This window comes from Engystomops pustulosus, chromosome 5 (genome assembly GCF_040894005.1).
Source record: "Engystomops pustulosus chromosome 5, aEngPut4.maternal, whole genome shotgun sequence".
In the NCBI taxonomy this organism is placed as follows: Eukaryota; Metazoa; Chordata; class Amphibia; order Anura; family Leptodactylidae; genus Engystomops; species Engystomops pustulosus.
In genome coordinates this window covers 168,077,045-168,099,151 of record NC_092415.1, presented here as the reverse complement: position 1 = coordinate 168,099,151, position 22,107 = coordinate 168,077,045, and the positions used below count along the sequence as shown (strand labels likewise).

Genomic DNA, 22,107 nt, shown 5'->3' with positions numbered 1-22,107 from the left:
GACACATCCATAATGGTCAATGACCATAGGCTATCAATAATCATTTGTGGACAACCCCTTTATAGGAAATCAAGCATGGATAATCCAGGAAGACTTACTCATAGATCCAGGCACTGTGACTGTGGAAATCTTCTTATATGTGTTGTCCATGGCCTCCTACCTTCTAAAATCAGCTTTTACAATTATGCTAATGAGCCAGAAGGGCTCCTAGAGGTGTTACCAGAGTCCCTCTGTGCTGCAGGGAGAACTCTCCCCTCCCGCTGTATGCTGGAACTTTCCCTGCTGCAGTGACATTACATCCGGCAGAGGGAGGAGAGAAGTGCTGAGAGAGCAGAGGGGGAGACAGTGTAACAGCCTGTGAAGCTCCAGTATGAAGCGGATCTGGTTACACCTCTAGAACCCTTCTGGCTTATTGGCATAATTTAGAAGTTGATTTTAGAAGGAGGGAGGCCATGGATAATAAATATAAGATTACCATAGTCAAACTGCCTGGATCTATGAGTAAGTGTCCCTGGTTCATCATGATGGATTTTGATGGTAGATTTCCTGGCTATCCCCACATTGTGTTTATTAGCTGTATTGTCACAAAAGTGCCCTCATTTAAAGAAAAAAGTACATTTTGTTCTCTCATTTGGAACTTTTGCTATACAATTAAGAGGTGTCTTTGCATTTTTAACCTAGGAGCCTATAGGTGATGTGACCATTATTGTGCTATAATAACATATGTCAGAGATTTATGTCTGCAGCACAATATAACATGTTATAACTGACCCCTGGGCTGCAAGTCAACGTTTATATGTTAGATAAGGGGTCCACAAGCTACTTCTAAATTCTCCTAAAATTCCCAAATTCTAGTCCATTGCTCTCATCATTATGTGCAATACAGTGGGAGCACCACAGGGGGCAGTAGTGAACATGTTGATGCTGTAGAAATAATAGGAGATTCTAATCATTACTGATAGTTACCATTGGGTGTGAGCCAGCAGCTTGACCCATGAAAAGTTTTCCCTATAGCATACATACAGCTGACAGTGAGAGAGAACTATACCGAGCACTTTATTACGTTTACCTTGTGTGTTATTTGATGCGGTGTCATATGCGTTTGCAGACATATGGCTCACTGTGTGCTATTGGCAATTATACAGAACTGACTAAGACTTGTGTAATAAAAGATGACAAAATATACAATAACGTATGTTATATACGTCCAGATGAAAGCCTCATGCGCACAATTGTTCTGCAGCTCTGTAATCCTCTAAAAAGCCTTAAAGGGATTGTCCAATTTCATCAAAACCAAATCAATATTGTTTGTGTAATGAAAAGTCATACAATCTTCCAATATATTTTCTGTATCAGTTCCTGTATCAGTTCTACAGTAGATCTCTGCTTGCTGTCATTATATCGGAAGTGGATAGAAATCTGTCCCTGGTAATTTTATGTCACATATTATTATACATTATATATCACAGAGAGCAATCAGAGCTGTGTGTCTGCAGGGGAGTATTAAGCCTGGGCTGTATGGATATTATAGCCCCTACAAGTCTGGAATCACTTTCTACATATGGTACTAGATTCAGATTCTTGGAGAATGGAGGATGCATCCTTCTGTCTGCTTTCAATTTGCAGTTATAGGAACTTTGGAGAACCTTTAAAGGTCCTAAAATGGTCTTTGTGTATATGTGAATTGAGACAAGGAACAGATGTCATGGTTGAAGGTCCTTCTCAGTATATAATTTGGTGTGCTTTTGGTGGCCATGGGCCCCTTACAGGGGCATAACTACAGTGGTAGCAGCCATAGCGGCTGCTATGGAGCCTGGAGTGTCAGGGGGCCCCAGCATCCAACCTGACACACTAAAGAATGGAGGATGTGCACCATTATATACATGTTATGCCAAGCGACCAAACCACCTATTATAATCCACTACTAATGGAGATAACCACATGACCCGGAACTGGTGTTTATACAGAGAAAGTAAACAATGAAGATTCCTATAGAAGGACAGCAAGCAGAGATCCAGAAATCCAGAAAACCACCAGGAGTTGATACAGAAAGGCTCTGAACTGGCACTGATACAGAGGGCGAGTTAGAATTTTTAAATCTATATTCACATTTCAGGCAAGCTTGAGGTTTAATTATGGTCAGTTTTTTACTTCTTGCAAATCTAAGCCTTAATGGCTAATATGGTATATTATCCCTTATCCACAATCTTAAAGGGAGGGTCTGACTTCTGGGACCACCAACAATCTGAAGAACAGGGGTTCGGTTTTCACTAATTGATGTACAGCAGGACGAGCATTGTGTCCTGCCGCTCCATTCAGTATTTGACCATCAGAAATGGCTGAGCACAGCGTCCCGCTATCTCCAGCACTCATATTCACTATCTATGTCTATGAGTGCTGTGTTCGGGACCCATGCTCAACCTGTTGCTCCAGCCATTAGGGAGAACGGGACCCCCATTCTCTGTATTGCAGCAGGTCCTCGTAGTCCCAGCTGTCAGACTCTAACTGATCAGATTGTTATAACATACAAACTTGGTACAACCCCTTTAATTAGCAAGAAAAATGCAAATTAAATCAATGGTGGGGGAAAAACTAAAGTGTGATAACATGAGATATCGAGATGAATTATGAAAATGCACTGCTTTACTTTCAGGCAAAAAAGGGTCACAATAGATCAGCGAAAAATCTCGTCTGTTAAAAATGTATAATTCAAAAGCTGAGGCTTGTCGTAAATGTGAACACAGCCTTATTTAGCTGAGCACATTGTTGCAGTGAAGCAGCTGTGTAAATAAAATGGACAACCCCTTTGAGGCACTCTTTCTATGAATGGCTTTTCCCTGTCCCTGGTAAAGAAGCACATTGCCTTGTGTAAGCAGAACAATCCATTCCTTACATACAGCAGTGATGTTTGTTGTGTAGCCTCTGAGATCATTGATGCCTGAATGTCCTGTGTGATAGGCGGCCCTTACACCTGTAAATGTAATATTGCCGGTTACACTAGGGTTGGACTGGATCATCAGAGGATCCTCCAGATCCAGACAGACCCCTCTGTAGTTGACTGTCACATCCAAGCACTGGGAGCAATTTCTTATATGGATACTTTACATATTATATCTTAAGGAAATCTACCATCATAATAAACCAGGGGCACTTACTCATAGATCCAGACACGGTGACTGTAGTAATATTCTATATATTTATGAACCAGAAGGGAGGAAATACTAGAGTCTCTTTGTGTTGTAGTTTCACCAGCTGTTATACTGTGCATGTGTACTTCCAAGTCTCACTGTAACATTAAAGCAGGTAGAGATAGGGGGAAGTGCTGAGGGAGCAGGGAGGAGGGTGAGATGTAGAACCTACAGCATGGAGGGGCTCTTGTAACCGGAGCCCTTATTAGCATAATTCATGGTACCAGGATCTATAAGCAAATGTCCCTGGTTTATCATGCTTGATTTTGATAGTAGATTTCCTTTAAAGTACCACTGTAAAGTATAAAAACTTTTGCCTAACTCTGCACTAAGCAAAGATGAGCAATTCTCTAATTAGCTATCTGCAGCTTTTTAGCAGCTGGAAGATGTTTTACCTTGCCCTCCAGGCTAATCGTCATTTACCATGCTTTTTGGTTGCCATGGGAAACAGCATGAGGCTTTTTGAAAGGGTCTGTAGGACATGTAGTTACCTTCTGGTGCCCTCCGGTGTCCCGCGCTGCTGTCGCTATGGTAAACAAACATGGCCGCCGGAGCAGCGCTGGATTCGCCTACCCGTCCCTATTCACAGCATTGTGAATGCGGGCCGGAAGGTTGTAGGGTCCGGCCGGAAACTGAGTCCAGCCCGGGACACCGGAGGGCGCCGGAATGTAAGTAGATCTTTATTTTTTTAAGCAGCCCCCTCCGGCCACCTTTAGTTTTTTTTCACAACTCTCGGACAACCCCTTTAACAATCTGCTGCCACATTCCCAAAAAATTGTGTAAGCAACCAGACGGGAACCCAGGGGTGCAAAAGTCAGGAGCCAAACTGGAGCATAATATTCCTTATAAGGAAAACAGGATAGAGATTTCTAATAATGGAGGGACAGAGGTTAAAATCTGCCCCAATGCCCAAAAGCTTTGAGGGATAGATAGCAGCGGTGATGGTGCCAGACGCCTAAATGCACTCATACAACAGCCCGTAACTGGATCATGTGAAATCAGAAGGACACACATACTTGAGCATTTTTCAAGAAAAACACACATCCTTCATAGCCTACAGACAACTCTTAAAAAATGAATGCGTCCTTATAGGACTGAATATTACAAATCGGCTGATTTGGATTTGTTAAATAAATACCAGATGAACGGCGGGCTTCTCCTTTAATAAAAACGTCATCGATGTTTACAAGAGCCGCAGCCGCTGACAAAATGTTTTTATTAAGTTAAAAATAATTTGGTCAACTTAATGTACAGATTATATATGTTACATTTATCTATAAACAATGTCTGGATGAATTATGAAGAAGTAATATACACCGAATCCATTCCTTATCAGCCTTGGCGTTTTCGTAAAGGGCGCAGCGACAACTACTGCGGTTACGTCCAAATAATGTACTGGCAAAAATTGAAGGAGTTTCAAGTGGCCATTCCCTAGCATATTCTTACAGAGTCATTTATCACTTGCACATAGTCTTTCCCTGGCTATTCCCTTCTGCGCTGTATGTTGGAGTGAATAGGAAAGCGTCATGCGCTCTGTCAGAAACGTTACTGATGCGTTCAACCCTAAGCGCGTTATAATTGCTTGTAACAGCTTATCAACAACATGGTTTTGTCATGATTCATTTCTGCACATGGCTGACACTTGATGAGGATAACTTTAGCCCATTCGGAGTAGGGAAGTGCACTTCTTCATTCTTGCCACTAGATGGTGTAGAACCTAATAGAAAGCACCTGGTATTCCCATATGTGCTGCTAATGGGCTAAGGATTGGGAAGTTTATGCAGATTCATCTTGCCGTGGACTGAAAGTAAGTTACTAAGAATACATTGTCCATTAAGAAAATGTGTTATCATTTTTTTAAATTGACAATTCCAATTTATGTCACTCTAGAGATTTTGTTAATGCGATCATTAAAACTTGTAGATTGTTGCGCTATTGAGTTATTAAAGGAGTTCTCCAACCTGTTGATATCGAAGATCAGATGGGATGTGTCCTCAATATCAGACTAGTGGAATCTGTCACCTGGTACCTCCCAAATTAATTTTTTTTAATAGCAGATAAGATCAACTCCATCCAGTGTGTATTGGCCACACTGGTACTGCAGCCAGGCTCCCACTTAATCGGTGGAGGTGCCCAAGTTTACCCCCTCCCCCGATTTGATAATATAGGTCATTAATATTAAAATTTTAAGCAAACCAATTTATATTCTTGCAGTTTTGTTTTTAATACAAGGTATATATTTTCCCTGCAGCAGATACTGAAGGGTGAATGTAGTGTTACAGACACATTGGGGCAGATTTATCAAGCAGTCTGAAAGTCAGAATATTTCCAGTTGCCCATGGCAACCAATCACAGCTCAGCTTTCATTTCACCAGTGCTCATGAATATTTTAAAGGGGAGCTGTGATTGGTTGCCATGGGCAATTGGAAATATTCTGACTTTCAGACTGCTTGATAAATCTGCCCCATTCTGTTTGAGCAAGTTAACCCTTTAGACTAGACCTACGCAGCAAAGTGTCCTAGTGACTAACTTCCTACCCCTTCTTTCCCTTGCCCCCTCTCCCTCCTAAGGGTCTATGACCAACTTTTTGGGTTGTTAATCCTATGTTGGGGGTCTTTTTTTCTCTAAAAATTTTTTTTCGATAAATACAATTTTTCCAAAAAAAAGTGTCACATGACGTCAAGTCTGACAATTTCAGCAATAATCACAGCAGGTTTTATTTGTGTGATTTCCACATAACCTGCTGCAGCTAAGAATTTTAGAAATGGGGTTTGGTTTCAATTGAATGTTGAGGTTTCTTGTGACTGTCTTGTCTTGCAACAAGACCCTGTGGACAATCATTAGAATTGATGTTACAATGTGAAACCGCTGTCTTCATGTCATGTGACACCTATTACCATAAAACCCTGGGCTAAACTATATCATAGTCCAGAATTTTCTCTAGTCTGAGTATCACAGGACAGAACACAGAATTTGTAGAATTTATAGCCAATAATGTTTGGATACAGCCTGGGTGATTTTAAAGTTTACTTAAAATATTTTCCCTTTTTTTTTTAAATAATAAAATGTTTTTAAATAACATTTTTTTTGCACAAAACATCTCAGCTAGGCACATGTGCTGTAACTCACAAATCTCTAACCCAGAATCAGGTTATCTGCAAATGATTTATCATGAACAAGCAATACACTATGGGAAAGGGGCAGCTCACCTCCAAACCTCAAAGGATCGGGGTCTTGAAGGCCTAAGCTATTACCAGTATGCTGTCAACCAGCTGAACAGCTTCTCGATCATGTTTTTTTCATGGCCAGGCTTGGTTGCATCATCAGGAAAATCAACTTTGAACTCAGGTGTTAAAGGGGTATTCTCATCTCGGCATTCACATTCAGTTTAATTAATCTGCCATATATAAACATTTCTTCAATTGGATGTTATTAAAAAAAATGATCCTGTGTGAAGATAATTTCTCATAAATGTAGTCATGTTGTCCCTTAGAAACCAGATAGCTTCCTCGGATACGACCACGTCACACTCTGGCAGCGGTGGCCAGACTTGCGCTATAGGGTCCTGCCGGACTACCAGGATTCAGCAATCATTACCACAGGACAGCTGTGCGACATGTAGTAACTCCAGGACATTTTATATACAATAACAGAGGTGGCCGTATCCGAGGAAATTATCTCGTTTCTAAGGGACCACATGACTACATTTCTGAGAAATTATCTTCACACAGGAAAATTTTTTTTAATAACATCCAATTGAAGAAATGTATATTAATGGCAGATTAATGAAACTGAATGTGAATGCCGAGACGAGAATACCCCTTTAACTAGTTGTATAAAGTCAGGGAGGCAGAGATTTTAATACTGAAGTCAAGTTCTCCCCACCTCTGAACACCTCCTCCCCTGTGATTGACATCTTGCGCTGGACCTCAGGAGATCTGGTAATTGATGTTCGTGGACACAAGACCAATTACTGTGAAGGGGCGTTCTGAGGCAGGGAAAGCTTGACTTCATAAACTTGACTTCCTGGACTTCATAAAACCAATTAACACTTCACATCAAAGTTGATTTTCTAGATGATGCCACCACACCAGGCCATGAAAGATCTAGAAGCTGCTCTGCTGTTTAATAATACACTGGTGGTTTATTTGGCCAATTTCTGATGACTGGTTCGCTTTAATGGGTCTATTTCATGTTAGCTCAAGATCCTCTGTGCTGAGGTATTGTTATGTCTAGATGGGATTCCGTAATTATTCAGTAACTTTCCCACATATGGTAACTTCACCCCATTGACTCATCAACCAAGCACATACACCAAATGTCAGCACCCAGGGTTCCTCCCGTAATGAGCAGGATTACTTCTGTGACAGTACAGAAGTGAACCTGTTTCATGACAGTCTCTTGTTCCTTAGTAGTGGACAATAATACAGGTGGCTTTGGTGGTAGCCTGGGGCCCATGGCCACCCAAACCACCAACCACATTTTATAATCAGAAAGCCCTTCACCCATGACCCTAGTGCATCTGTTCATCCTCTTAATACCGCTACACACAAGAGTGATTTCAGGACCTTTGAAGGTCCTCTAAAGCTCCTTAAACCGCAGATTGAAAGCAGACAGGGACACATCCTCCATTCCCCAAGAAACTGTATTCTAGTACCATACATAGGAAGTGAATCCCAGACTTGTAGTGGCTATAATATTCATACACAGGGCCGGATTATAGGTGGGTCACATGGGGCGCGTGCCCCGAGGCCCCACAGCTTTGCCCTTAAAGGGGCCCCCAGCAAATGTGGGCAACTCAGACGGTTACATGCCCACCCAAATCGACCCCAGTGTATTTGGGTCCGGGCTCCCCGGGCCATTTCCTGCAGATGTTCCCCCGACTTCCGTCTATGGCAGAGTGTGGGAAAAGTAAGTTCCCTGCTCTCCCATAGACGATTGGAGGTATACAAAGATGGCGGCGCCCTGCTACTGGCGGGGTGTGACGTGACAGCGGCGCAACATCACGGCGCCTCCTGCGGCAGGGCACTGCCATCTTGGTACACCTCCCATGTACACACACTGACTGACACCTCAAGTGAGGGAAGGAGGTTGGCGTGCATCGGGGGAACGATGGAAGGTGAGTAAAATTTTATTATTTTACCTAGGACTATATATATTTATAATATGAGTCTGTAAATAGTTATTATAGGGGGCTGTATCTAGTTTGTTATAGGGGACTGTATATAGGTATTATAGGGGACTGTATATATAGTTATTATAGGGGACTGTATATATAGATATTATAGGGGGACTGTATATAGTTATAGGGAGGCTGTATATAGTTATTATAGGGAGCTGTATATAGTGATTGCTAGGGGGCTGTATACAGTGGTTGCTGGGGGGCTGTATATAGTGATTGCTGGGGGAGTTGTATATAGTGATTAATGGGGTCTGTATATAGTGATTGCTGTGAGGCTGTATATAGTGACTGCTGGGGGAGCTGTATATAGTGGTTGCTGGGTGGCTGTATATAGTGATTGCTGGGGGGCTGTATATAGTGATTGCTGGGGGGAGCTGTATAAAGTGATTGCTGGGGGAGTTGAATATAGTGATTGCTGTGAGGCTGTATATATTGATTGCTAGGGGGCTGTATATAGTGATTGCTGGGAGGGCTGTATATAGTGGTTGCTGGGGGCTGTATATAGTGATGACTGGGGGAGCTGTATATAGTGATTGCTGGGGGAGCTGTATTTAGTGATTGCGGGGGGAGCTCTATATAGTGGTTGCTGGGGGATCTGTATATAGTGATTACTGGGGGCAGTGTAAAGTGATTGCTTGGGGGCTGTATACAGTGATTGCTGGGGAAGCTGTATAAAGTGATTGCTGGGGAGATGTATAAAGTGATTGCTGGGGGCTGTATATAGTAATTACTGGGGGGCTGTATAAAGTGATTGCTGGGGAAATTGTATATAGTGATTACTGGGGGCTGTATAAAGTGATTGCTGGGGGAGCTGTGTATAGTGGTCGCTGTGGGAGCTGAATATAGTGATTTCTGGTGGGCTGTATACAGTGATTACTGGGGCTGTATATAGTGATTGCTGTGAGGCTTTATATAGTGACTGCTAGGGGAGCTGTATATAGTGGTTGCTGGGTGACTGTATATAGTGATTGCTGGGGGGCTGTATATAGTGATTGCTGGGGGGATCTGTATAAAGTGATTGCTGGGGGAGTTGAATATAGTGATTGCTGTGAGGCTGTATATAGTGATTTCTGTGAGGGTGTATATATTGATTGCTGGGGGGCCGCATGTAGTGATTGCTGGGAGGGCTGTATATAGTAGTTGCTGGGGGCTGTATATAGTGATGACTGGGGGAGCTGTATATAGTGATTGCTGGGGGAGCTGTATTTAGTGATTGCTGGGGGATCTGTATATAGTGGTTGCTGGGGGATCTGTATATAGTGATTACTGGGGGGCTGTGTAAAGTGATTGCTGGGGGGCTGTGTAAAGTGATTGCTGGGGGCTGTATACAGTGATTGCTGGGGGAGCTGTATAAAGTGATTGCTGGGGAGATGTATAAAGTGATTGCTGGGGGGCTGTATATAGTGATTACTGGGGGGCTGTATAAAGTGATTGCTGGGGAAACTGTATATAGTGATTACTGGGGGCTGTATAAAGTGATTGCTGGGGAAACTGTATATAGTAATTACTGGGGGCTGTATACAGTGATTGGTGTTGGCGTATAAAGTGATTTCGGGGGGAGCTGTATATAGTGGTTGCTGGGGGAGCTGTATATAGTGATTTCTGGTGGGCTGTATACAGTGATTACTGGGGCTGTAGATAGTGATTACTGGGGGGCTGTATATAGTGATTGCTGGGAGGGCTATATATAGTAGTTGCTGGGGGCCGTATATAGAGATGACTGGGGGAGCTGTATATAGTGATTGCTGTGGGAGCTGTATTTAGTGATTGCTGGGGGAACTGTATATAGTGATTACTGGGGGGCTGTGTAAAGTGATTGCTGGGGGGCTGTGTAAAGTGATTGCTAGGGGCTGTATACAGTGATTGCTGGGGGAGCTGTATAAAGTGATTGCTGGGGAGATGTATAAAGTGATTGCTGGGGGGCTGTATATAGTGATTACTGGGGGGCTGTATAAAGTGATTGCTGGGGAAACTGTATATAGTGATTACTGGGGGCTGTATAAAGTGATTGCTGGGGAAACTGTATATAGTGATTACTGGGGGCTGTATACAGTGATTGGTCATGGCTGTATACAGTGATTTCGGGGGGAGCTGTATATAGTGATTGCTGGGGCAGCTGTATATAGTGGTCGCTGTGGGAGCTGTATATAGTGATTTCTGGTGGGCTGTATACAGTGATTACTGGGGCTGTATATAGTTATTGCTGGGGAGCAGTATATAGCGATTGCTGTTCCCTGTCTGGACTACATTCAATGGGGGCCCCCACCAACCTTAATCTGGCGCTGTTCATACAGTTGAGGGCCTTTGTTCTTAATCTGTCAATGATGTTCCCTATTAGTGGGTGATCAATCCAATGCTTGGCGGATTCTGGTTCACAGGAGCCAACACAAAAAGTGACTTCACTATAAATAGTTGCCCACCAGAATCTGAGTAATAATATGTATGTTTTTACTGAAACTTCAGATATCATATGTACATACAAAAAGAGCTCCATTGCTTACACTGATCATGAAGTTTTCCAAAAGTGTCCATACACTAGAGGTCTAGGACGTATCTCATTGTATGCACATACAACGGGATATGTCGTCCTACTCCACCCCAAGTGGGAGGAGGAGTGAACATCGGCAACAGCCAGCGATTGGCTGCTGTAGATATTCAAAGTGTTTCCCTAATGATGTCACTATCCTGCACTGTGACATCACTGGAGACCTTCCCTGCATTCCTGAGCGTACACGTCTCTCAGCAGGAGCGAGCAGGATGGAAAGACGTAGCTTGCAGCAAATACTCCAATAGCCGCCCTGATGCATACGCTGAATGTAGCCTTATGATTTACCCCTCACCTTTATTGCTTTAGGACCCCTTAACATTTGCATATAATATAAAAAAGCCACAAACATTCAAGGTAGCGATCGCTTGGGCACATTGTTACGCATTAATTGTGATGCCACCTTAATTAGCAACCGGAACATCAAGACCTGAATGCAAAATGACAGCAATTACAACATTATCTCTCACTTTATTTATGTGGCCGCAGAGTTCTGCCGCATTTCTTTCTCTAAAACAAATGATAGGTTCCTGCAGCTGCCAGACAGACAGTTACTGAATCTTCTCGCCTTCATTTTGGTGTTAATTAAGTTCCATATGCAAGTAGATAGTGCCAAACTCTCTCACAATGGCTGAAGATTTGGACAATTGTCCTGTCACGTTATAAAGATTTACTGGGGTCCTCAGCTCAAGTGAAGTACTCGGCTCTATTTCATACGTGACAATATCTATGGGGATATTTATGAAAAGGTGGCGTACATTAACATTATAATATATCCTGTAATCCATGGCAATCAAGGACAATTTTTTGAGAACTAGCAGGGATTAGGACTTTTGCAGGGTTGCTGAAGCAATTGGACTTAAGTCCCTGGAATTACAAGGGACTTAAAAAAAAACCTACTATCAAAATAAAGCATCGATAATCCAGAGCCACTTACTTATCAAGGCACTGTGACTGTGGTACTAGTCTTATTTTTGCCATCCATGTCCTCCTTCCTTCTAAAAACAATTTTTAAATTATGCTAATGTGCCAGAAGGACTCTGTTACCAGAGCCCCTCTGTGCTGTAGCTTCACAGGCTGTTACACTGTGCAGGAGCACTTCCCCCCTCCAACTGTGTGAGATTACACCAGGCAGAAGAAGGGGAAAGAGCTGAGAGTAAGACAGTGTAACAGCCTGTGAAGTTACAGCTACAGAGGCCCTCTGGTAACATCCCCAAAGCAGTTGAGGATTTTAGAAGAAAGAAGGCCATGGGTAACAAATATAAGAACATTACAATACCCAAATTTATGCATAACAATGAGTCACAATGCCTTGTTCTGTGAGTTTCTTTGGTTTATTTTGGTGACCCCCTCCCCTCTCCATTGCGATGCATGGCGCATGATGGCGCAACACAGGGAAAGATGGGACCTTTCCTATCTTTTCCCCGTGTATGGAGTAGTATGATGCTGCGGTGGTGCACCATAGCACTCCATGTGCCCATTGCCGGCCTGTGTGGGGCATGTTTATGTCCCCCAACGGTCATGTGAATGTAGCCTTACACATATGCCATAAATCACCTGCATATAAATGTATTAAAAAATAATATCCATGCTACCTACAACCACCACCAGAGGGAGCTAATAATCTTACTGCACATTGGGGCACATACTTGGGCAGATTTACTTACCCGGTCCGTTCGCGATCCAGCGGCGCGTTCTCTGCGCTGGATTCGGGTCCGGCCGGGATTCACTAAGGTAGTTCCTCCGCCGTCCACCAGGTGGCGCTGCTGCGCTGAAGTTCCCCGGAGGCGCGCTGGAATGCCCTGAAATTCACCGGCCTATACCTGGTGAAGGTTTGCCTTAAATGTGGCGGTTTTTCCGAATCCGTCGGGTTTTCGTTCGACCACGCCCCCCGATTTCCGTCGCGTGCATGCCAGCGCCGATGCGCCACAATCCGATCGCGTGCGCCAAATTCCCGGGGCAATTCAGGTACAATCGGCGCAAATCGGAAATATTCGGGTAACATGTCGGGAAAACGCGAATCGGGCCCTTAGTAAATGACCCCCACTGTGTACTAATGCAGTCTAAGACTTACACTAGACAGTCTATATATGGCAGATATATCACTGTGCCTGATGCTGGGTAATACGTTTGCTATAGTCTTCACAATTCACCACTGATTCTCTAGAATACACATATAAATAAACAAAATCACAAGCGAGTTAGGTCTCCTCGTCTACTAAAAAGCATGATCTCTCAAAATCTGAAAATAATTTTGCCATGCAGTAAACACTTTGACAGAAAATGTTTAAATGTGAAATCACACTTTTTTTTGCCATTTTAACACTAAAATTTCTAATAAAAAATAATCAAAGAATAACACCTTATACAGCTCCGTTCACTGAAGTTTGAGAAAGTTATTACATTTAATGTACACATAGTATATAAAGAGCTCCCTCTAGTGGTGGATGCAGGTAGCCACTATTTATTGTTTAAGACTACGTTATTTCAGTACAATAAACATAAAAATCTATTAAACTATTAAAAACGCTATTAAAGGGAAGACACTCTGTTTAGTTTTATGATCTGTGAGAAATGCAAAAGTAAGTAAGTTGGGTGACCAGTAATATGACAGTTGTACCTAAACCTAAGGTTGTATCTCGTTTTTTGGTCATGTTCAGACAGTGTGTGGTGGACAGTAGACAAAGTTGTGGTTTAGGGTTTAGGTTTGGCTCAACTTAACCGCTTTTAACATGGCATCGATCACAGGCATTAACTCTTTAAAAGCCAAAGTTGACTTCATCAAAGTGCGATGACCCTCCCCAAAATGGCGGTGCACACACTCCCGTAGGAATTTAAATGCCAATGGCAAATTTTTGTGGCGTTTTTTTCGGGACACATAGAGCTGGTTAAAAAGGTAATAAAAGTTTAAACATTTTTTTCATTTTTATTATTATTTAGGGTTAAAAGTGGAAAAAAGTTTTTTTTAAAATTTATAGTACTTTTTTTATTTTCAAATGAACTCAAAATGAATATTATTAATGAATTTCCTATTTTCTTTGTTGTTTTGCAATATAATGGGGCAGATTTACTTACCTGGTCCATTCGCGATCCAGCAGTGGGTTCTCAGACGCTGATTCGTGTCTTCCGGTAGTGCGCCCGATGTCCACCAGGTGTCGCTGCTGCGCTGTAGTCGGTCGGAGTTCACTGAAGTTCACCAAGCTAGCCTGGGTGCAGGTAAGTGCATGTCAAGCGGCAAATTTTTTTTTTAATACGGCGGTTTTTCTGAATCCGTTGGGTTTTCCGACGGCCAGGCCCCCCAACTTCCGTTGCGCGCATGCCGTCGGCGCTGCACCACAATCCGATGGCGTGCCCCAAAAACCTGGGGAAATTCAGGGAAAATCGGCGCAAAATGGTAACATTCGCGTAACCTGATCGCGTAAACGTGATTCGGACCCTTAGTAAATGACCCCCAATATTTATAGTCTCGGGCAAACAGGGGGACTATGGCGATGCTTTTTGCAGTGTAGCGGGGGATTTTTTTTTTTATTATATGGAGAATTGCATTTTTATAAATATTTATTAATATTTTGTGTGTGTGTTTTCACTTTATATGCCCACCATGAGGCATCTATAAGAGCCTCAGTTACAGGGGAAATGACCATCTGTGACTGGTGGTGGTGCTGATCAGAGCTAGACTGGGCCTTATTGGACCCAGCAGCTCTGTTTAACCCCTTTAGATCCAGCGGTCACGTGACCGCCCGGTCTATAGGGCTGCGTGGGCGCCGGCTCTGCTCCTCTATGTATTACGCTACTTCAGTGCGATGCTGTGAGAAGCGGAAAAGGGAGAAGTGGTAATGAAACGTATCTCCCTTCTCCCTGGGTCCCCAGGAGTCTCTGACACTCGGAGACCCACTCCTGCTCCTGCGACTGCAGCAACATCGAAAGAAACATGTGAGGTGCATGGCTCATTATATCCATGGTCATATGATGTCACACAGGTGCACGGCTAGTTATATCCCTGGTCATGTGACGTCACACAGGTGCACGGCTTGTTATATCACTGGTCATGTGATGTCTCACAGGTACACGGCTCATTATAACACACAACTCTGATTACTCTCTGTGATCTGTGCATCTGTGAGACATCCCATGACCAGTGATATAACTAGCCGTGCACCTGTGTGACATCACATGACCAGGGATATAACTAGCCGTGCACCTGTGTGACATCACACGTCCAGGAGCAGATTTCTATGCACTGGAAATTAACAATGAAGTTTCCTATAGCAGGACAGCAAGCCATGAGGCATTGATACAGAAAGTATACTGGAAAATTGTATAACTTTTTATTATACAAACAATGCCTTTTATTTGCTGAAACAAGAACGCACCTTTAATATAGGGCAGGACACATTCTCCATAATTGGAAACATCGATAACTGTTGCCAAGACATAAGGATCCTGAAGAACTCTCTGAATTCCTCAAACATTCTTAATAGGGCATATAAAATAGTAAACATTAAGTAGGCCCCGCAGTTGCGGGTGACTATACAACAGCTTTTGCTAGTTCCAGCTATGTATTATAAATTCCTTATAACCTGTTTCGGCACAGACCTGCACACTACTGGGGTATATGGAGAACATCACTGCTGCTTCTCGGTGATAGATCGGGGATTATTGGAGTAACAGTCTGCGGCGGTATTAATCCGTCGGGTTTTCGTTCGACCACGCCCCCCGATTTCCGTCGCGTGCATGCCAGCGCCGATGCGCCACAATCCGATCGCGTGCGCCAAATTCCCGGGGCAATTCAGGTACAATCGGCGCAAATCGGAAATATTCGGGTAACACGTCGGGAAAACGCGAATCGGGCCCTTAGTAAATGACCCCCACTGTGTACTAATGCAGTCTAAGACTTACACTAGACAGTCTATATATGGCAGATATATCACTGTGCCTGATGCTGGGTAATACGTTTGCTATAGTCTTCACAATTCACCACTGATTCTCTAGAATACACATTGTAAGGAGATTGGCTCCGGGGATCGTCGTCTCCTAAGCAGACGACCAGCACACACAGGGATTTCACACAATGTGAGTAAGGTTAAGACTGGCCTCAGCCAGCTTTATTTGGCAGTACACAAACTCAAAACATAAAATAATACCTAAGCCTCTCCGGCACTAACTACACATCGAGGTTCCCTACCTCACCAGGTGCTGGCCTACTGCCAGCCACCCCAAAAACACAGTACAGTTCACTGCCACCGCTCCACAGGCCTTTGCCGTAGCCTGTCTCTTCCCCAGGGTGGAGCCCAGTGTGAAGTCTGCCCCATGTATTAGTGCAGCCCCTCCAGCTGAAAACTAATCAACTTAATTAGACAGACCCAACTTTTCCAGGTCTGTCTTCTACTCAGCTTTTCATAAGGCAAAATGCACATTTTATGCCGAAAAGCTTCTCTAGTGGCAGCCACCCTGCCACATATCCTCCCCCTGTGATCAAGGCCGTAGGCCTGATCAATAAGCTTAATTCTCCCTCCGGGGTCAAAGCTCCTATATTGGGGTCTAATCCCTATGGTTCCTAAAAGCACTGCAGAGACCCTACTATCTACTACATCTTCTATACCTGGAAAATGACAGCTTTTTTCCTTAACTGCAGGAGACACAGACAGCTCAAAATTAGTCCCAGCATCTCTTCCTTCACACAACTGATCATCTTCAATCATGTCTCTATTAACAATGATAGATTTTCTTCTCCTCTTTCTCTTGCCTTTTACTGGAGACTCCACATACCCCTCAGGGCTTGGCATGGTTAGGCCCCATCTCTTCATCACCTTGTGGATGCCGTCACACCGGTTACCATCCACTGAGGCATATGCACTGTGCTTCTTCCCCTTAGCATTGCACACGACACGCACGGGTTTGCCCGTTTTCCAGTCTTCGGCACCTTCTTTGTCATTGAAGGGGGCATTACCGTTCAGAACCAGGGCACGATTCACATTGGTGAGCTTCTGGTCACATGTCTGCAAAGCTGTGCGCTTGCTACCTCTGAGGTCACAACCTCCGCTCTCGGTGTAGGTGAAACTCATCTCAACATCAGCATCATCCTCATCACCTCCAGCTAACACTTCGGACTTCGGACCCAAGTCCTGGCATGGACTTTCCCCAATGGTAGCCTTAAGCTCTTTATGGCTTGCACTAGGTTCCTGGCTGACCTCTTCCTCGGTCAGTCCTTCATACGCCTTGCTGGCTAACACCTCAGTCTTCACCGAGTCTTTCCTGTGTAGGAATTTCGAGGGCTCTGCTGACATTATATCAGACACCGTCTCCTCACATCCACTGCAGTCATCACCCGGTATATCTTCAAGGCACTTCTCACCATCCAGACCATCTTCACTTTCGCTCTTCAGATGATCAGGCAGATCTACCGTTGGGTGCAGCTGTGCTGGAGTCTCTGTAGGGCCCATCTGGGTATTCCTCCACTTGCCCAGAGAATGCTGGCATGCACTATGACAGAGACGAGACGACAGAGCTTCCACACATACACAGCAACTCGGCTGGTCCCTTTGTTGTAGACTTGGCGCCACTTCAACCTTCTCCACAGGTTCAGCAGGCTGAGATAGCTCTTCACCTGTCTTCGGGAGGTAACCATCAACCCATTCTTCGGATTTTCCCAAGACTGTATTCAGGCTACTGGTTATAAGCGATCCCACTTGGGTGGCCATCACGGTTGGGACTACAGACTTAGTCACAGCCACACCGCCTTGTACTGCACCAGCTTCCCAGCCCAATATACCGGACATCGCACCTGTAACAGTGTCTCGGGCACCAGTCACTGTATTTGTCTTCAATACAGCTTTTCCAGTTGGCTGCTGAAGAAAAGCCAGGTTGGACTCCTGTTTCCCCAAACCTTTGCAAGCAAAGTCATTACTTGTGGCAACCGGTGGCTCCAGAATGCCTATGAGAGGCCTTGATCCAGTCACTGTAACGTCAGTCAAGGGCTTCTCCTCCTTCTCAGCAACATCACGATCACTGCGGATGCATGGGCGACCTTCCCTCACAGAGTTGTAGACTGCACTCACCACACTGCAGGCAGAACTACCAAAGGGCTGGTGCATCACATGTTCCACCACCTTCTGGGGATCTGGGGCCCCCTCATCCGTAGGTGTATGATTAAGAGTGGCGCTTCCACCCTGTTCACACACAATTTCAGTCAGCACGCCATCATGCGTATTCTGCGGTTCATCAGCAGGTGTACAGGGGTCTGGTTTACGCCTGGTCTCCTTCCTAGGACACTTCTGGTGCCACATCACGACAGAACACACCTGGAGGTCGGCATCACCATTTTGGCACTTTCTTTTGTTCCCCGAACACGTACACATGTGAACCTCCCATTCACTTTTCTTTGCAAACACTGTATCACAGAAAGGACAGTACGAGATATCAATCTTCAACTCATGTTTCTGTAATATATGTCTCTTTAGGTCATCTTTTCTTCTATAAGACACGTGACAATTGTAGCATTTATACCAGTTATTCCGCAAACCAGTATTCACATGACGCTTCAGTTTATTGATGCTTCTTCTGGCCTTGTTCACACACGAACTCAGTACATCAATCTCCTCAGAAGCCTCAGGTGTATCAGATGTCTGGTCTCCCCCTGACATTTCCTGAACACTAATGTGAGACTCCTCCACAGGTGACTGACACCGGCTATCCTCACCTCCTGCAGGTTCTGAGCGAGTAGCTGCTTCTCTAGGGCTCTGTTCACACTCACTGTTTGTGTAACTCTGGGCTGAAGGGAAACCACTAACAATCAGGATCTCATTATCTTCACCTGCCCTTGCTATGGCGGTATCCCTATCTGAACTGCCGTTAGCTACATTACACATCTCAGGCTCGCTACCTGTGTCATTACAACTCACAACCTCTAGGGGCACCTCTGAGCTAACTCTCTCAGTATCTAGGGCTGCACCTAGTTCACACTCTGCATAATTCTGAACAGACATTGTAACGCTATCAGATGTTATCGACATTGCAGAATTGTCACATGTTACAGGTAGTGTCATATAATCACAGTTAACACTATAATCACAGGTTAGAGGCAGATTATGCACAACATTACACTTTTCTGGTTTAACTTCAGAAATTAAGGCATCACAAATATTATCATCATCACATAGTCCATCAGACTTTATCAGTCTCAGTGGCAGAGTCTCCTTCTGTGGGATCAAGACCCCTTGGTCACAGTTCAGACTGCAACCTGTTGAGACTCCACCCACCATCACCTCAGGTCGCTGAGACTTCTCCAGATCGTCCTTTGGGGAGATTGGCACTGTACCCGATGTCAGAGGGGTCTCCCAGGAAAAGCAGCTATTCCCACCACTTGGAATACTTTCCCACAAGTCCCAGAAAAAAGGGAAGTTTTTCCCCAGGATGAACTCCACCTCCAGATCTGCACAAATCTCCAGCTTATGTGTCACAATCGCAATATCACTTTCAAAGTCAATCCAGACAGTCTTACCCTTCCCTGGCTGGTACTTCAGGAACAATAAGATGTCCGGATTAACTCTGGAGACATCCTGAGAACAGTCCAGTTCCACCATCAGCGGGATTCCACCCACTATCATCTCACAGGTCTTGACTGGCAACTTCTCTGGTCTCCTGACCACAGGACAATGAGGTGCACTGACCTCACATGGCACAGCCGCATGCTGTCGCCGTTGGTTGCCCCTAGCAACCACATCTTTGCGCTGCTGCATACACGCTGCAACACGTGGCCACTTGGCCGCAGGACATTCCGCCACACACCGGTTCATCCGTAGACATCTGCAAAGCTGCTCCCGTCGGTTGCCCCCGGCAACGGCACATAGCAACCTCTCCTCAGGAACTGCAGACCGATCACAGACATCTCGAACCATCGGCTGGGATCCGCTCGCCTTGGCAGTTGGGGTCTCCATAACCCGAATGGCTTCTGGCATTCCAAGGTCCTCCCACATCATCTGCCGGCAGCGTCTCTGGAACTCATCCATCGGACCCATGGCGATTACTCCCACAGCAAACAAGCAGTCTCTGTATATCTCTCACACCAAGACAAATCTTCCCGTGACCACAGCGCCTCCAGCAGCAGGAACAACAGTCTCTCACATGAGGGTTACTGGCCCTTTAAATCTCGCTGTGTGTGCTGATTTCCATGCCACAGCATCCCGCCACCATATGTAAGGAGATTGGCTCCGGGGATCGTCGTCTCCTAAGCAGACGACCAGCACACACAGGGATTTCACACAATGTGAGTAAGGTTAAGACTGGCCTCAGCCAGCTTTATTTGGCAGTACACAAACTCAAAACATAAAATAATACCTAAGCCTCTCCGGCACTAACTACACATCGAGGTTCCCTACCTCACCAGGTGCTGGCCTACTGCCAGCCACCCCAAAAACACAGTACAGTTCACTGCCACCGCTCCACAGGCCTTTGCCGTAGCCTGTCTCTTCCCCAGGGTGGAGCCCAGTGTGAAGTCTGCCCCATGTATTAGTGCAGCCCCTCCAGCTGAAAACTAATCAACTTAATTAGACAGACCCAACTTTTCCAGGTCTGTCTTCTACTCAGCTTTTCATAAGGCAAAATGCACATTTTATGCCGAAAAGCTTCTCTAGTGGCAGCCACCCTGCCACAACATATAAATAAACAAAATCACAAGCGAGTTAGGTCTCCTCGTCTACTAAAAAGCATGATCTCTCAAAATCTGAAAATAATTTTGCCATGCAGTAAACACTTTGACAGAAAATGTTTAAATGTGAAATCACACTTTTTTTTGCCATTTTAACACTAAAATTTCTAATAAAAAATAATCAAAGAATAACACCTTATACAGCTCCGTTCACTGAAGTTTGAGAAAGTTATTACATTTAATGTACACATAGTATATAAAGAGCTCCCTCTAGTGGTGGATGCAGGTAGCCACTATTTATTGTTTAAGACTACGTTATTTCAGTACAATAAACATAAAAATCTATTAAACTATTAAAAACGCTATTAAAGGGAAGACACTCTGTTTAGTTTTATGATCTGTGAGAAATGCAAAAGTAAGTAAGTTGGGTGACCAGTAATATGACAGTTGTACCTAAACCTAAGGTTGTATCTCGTTTTTTGGTCATGTTCAGACAGTGTGTGGTGGACAGTAGACAAAGTTGTGGTTTAGGGTTTAGGTTTGGCTCAACTTAACCGCTTTTAACATGGCATCGATCACAGGCATTAACTCTTTAAAAGCCAAAGTTGACTTCATCAAAGTGCGATGACCCTCCCCAAAATGGCGGTGCACACACTCCCGTAGGAATTTAAATGCCAATGGCAAATTTTTGTGGCGTTTTTTTCGGGACACATAGAGCTGGTTAAAAAGGTAATAAAAGTTTAAACATTTTTTTCATTTTTATTATTATTTAGGGTTAAAAGTGGAAAAAAGTTTTTTTTAAAATTTATAGTACTTTTTTTATTTTCAAATGAACTCAAAATGAATATTATTAATGAATTTCCTATTTTCTTTGTTGTTTTGCAATATAATGGGGCAGATTTACTTACCTGGTCCATTCGCGATCCAGCAGTGGGTTCTCAGACGCTGATTCGTGTCTTCCGGTAGTGCGCCCGATGTCCACCAGGTGTCGCTGCTGCGCTGTAGTCGGTCGGAGTTCACTGAAGTTCACCAAGCTAGCCTGGGTGCAGGTAAGTGCATGTCAAGCGGCAAATTTTTTTTTTAATACGGCGGTTTTTCTGAATCCGTCGGGTTTTCCGACGGCCAGGCCCCCCAACTTCCGTTGCGCGCATGCCGTCGGCGCTGCACCACAATCCGATGGCGTGCCCCAAAAACCTGGGGAAATTCAGGGAAAATCGGCGCAAAATGGTAACATTCGCGTAACCTGATCGCGTAAACGTGATTCGGACCCTTAGTAAATGACCCCCAATATTTATAGTCTCGGGCAAACAGGGGGACTATGGCGATGCTTTTTGCAGTGTAGCGGGGGATTTTTTTTTTTATTATATGGAGAATTGCATTTTTATAAATATTTATTAATATTTTGTGTGTGTGTTTTCACTTTATATGCCCACCATGAGGCATCTATAAGAGCCTCAGTTACAGGGGAAATGACCATCTGTGACTGGTGGTGGTGCTGATCAGAGCTAGACTGGGCCTTATTGGACCCAGCAGCTCTGTTTAACCC

The 22,107-nt window shown here is 44.2% G+C and overlaps 1 protein-coding gene across 1 annotated transcript in view; it reads right to left on the bottom strand.

Moving 5' to 3' along the window:
- The window catches only part of SKAP2 (src kinase associated phosphoprotein 2), a 172,402-nt gene that overhangs the window by 4,384 nt on the left and 145,911 nt on the right, over nucleotides 1-22,107 (bottom strand). The gene's annotated exons all lie outside the window — the stretch shown is intronic.